General features: G+C 45.1%; 1 pseudogene; it reads left to right on the forward strand.

Moving 5' to 3' along the window:
* Positions 1-821: 821 nt before the first annotated feature.
* On the forward strand, positions 822-1,183 carry LOC147122911 (adenosine 5'-monophosphoramidase HINT1 pseudogene; annotated as a pseudogene).
* Positions 1,184-1,652: the final 469 nt, after the last annotated feature.

Raw genomic sequence — 1,652 nt, forward strand, 5'->3', positions numbered from 1 at the left:
GGGAGCGATTCAAAACTGCACGGGGCTCTGGAGCAGCTCAGATACTTCTGACTGGCCAGAGGCAATAACCCCAGTTATTTATAACCCCCTAGTAATTCCTACAACTGTGTGAAAAAAATTCTCCTCATTTCCCCTCTAGCTCAATTGCTAATTGTTTTAAATCTATGACCTCTGCTTACCGACCCACTTGCGAGAGGAAATAGTTTCTCCCTACTTGCTCTATCAAAACCCCTCATAATTTTGAATATCTCTATTAGGTCTCCCCATAATCTTCTTTGCTCTAAAGAGAACAATCTTAGCTTCTCCTATCTCTCCACCTAACTGAAGTTCCTGATCCCTGGTATTATCCTGATAAACCTCCTCTGTATCCTCTTCAAGGCCTTTACATCTTCCTAAAGTGTGGTGTGCAGAATTGTACACAATACTTCAGCTGAGGCCTAACCAGAGATTTGTAAAGGTTTAACATGACTTCCTTTGTATTCAACACTCCTATTTACAAAGCCAATTACGTGTTCTTAACTGCCTTATCCACTTGCCCTGCCACCTTCAAAGGTTTGTGAATATGCACCCCCAGGTCCCTCTGCTCTTGCACCTCCATCAAAATAGTACCATTTAGATCAGTGGCAAGAAAAATATGGCTTGTGGGCCGTGTCTGGCCCGTCAATGGATTCTATCTGGCCTGCCAAGGCCTGGCATTGAGCATTGAACGTCCACCTCTCTTGACACTGCCCCATGTAACTTCATTGTCTCCAAGGCAGCAGGGGAGCCGCCGCTGTTATTTGGAGCTGGGTTTGCAGGCAAAGTACAACCTGACCCAAGCCATGACTGCGGAGACTGCCAAGGCGCAATCTGCTCAAGCGAGCGGCGACACCATTTTTGGTAAAATCATTCACAAAGAAATCCCGTGCAAGCTCCTGTATGAAGATGATAAGTGTATCGCTTTTAATGATATTGAATCACAAGCTCCAACATACTTCCTAGTGGTTCCGAAGAAGCCTATTGTCCAGTTGTCCAAAGCAGAAGATTCCGATGCAGCGCTTCTGGGACACCTGATGATCGTTGGTAAAAAATGTGCAGCGAAGTTGGACTTAAGAAATGGCTACAGACTCATTCTGAACAGTCTGTCTACCATGTTCAGCTCCATGTGTGTGGTGGGCGTCAAATGCTTTGGCCACTAGGCTAATTGCTACCTGAACGTTACTTGATCTTCGGAACGCTTAATGCAGTCTCTTAAATAAAGAACATGTTCCGTGCGGAATAATGGTGCGCCAATCAATGTTCCCTCAAATTTCTTTTTGTAGTGAGGGGGGCCATGAACTCCTTTAAGTGCGACCTTTTTGGCCGTGGGCAAATTTTACAACAATGCTTGCTACAACAACAACAACTTTTACAACAACAACAATCACTTAAAAGCATATACTGTATATATACAGCAATGCCATATTGCCAGCCGACCATCTCACATCACGAGACAATCAGACAGACTCTTAAAAATCAGTGAGCCTTTAGTTAGTGGTAGCATTCCCCCCCCCCCCTCTGAGTTAGAAGGTAAAGGGTTTGAGCCCCACTAAAGACAACCCCGGCGAGTGGAGACTAGAATATGGTCTCAAATACTGGGTTGACATCCAACGGGGTACTCGCGTCCAGATTGA

The sequence above is a fragment of the Somniosus microcephalus genome, chromosome 2 (genome assembly GCF_052327205.1).
Source record: "Somniosus microcephalus isolate GS21.2 chromosome 2, FLI_Smic_1.0, whole genome shotgun sequence".
NCBI classification, from domain to species: domain Eukaryota; kingdom Metazoa; phylum Chordata; class Chondrichthyes; order Squaliformes; family Somniosidae; genus Somniosus; species Somniosus microcephalus.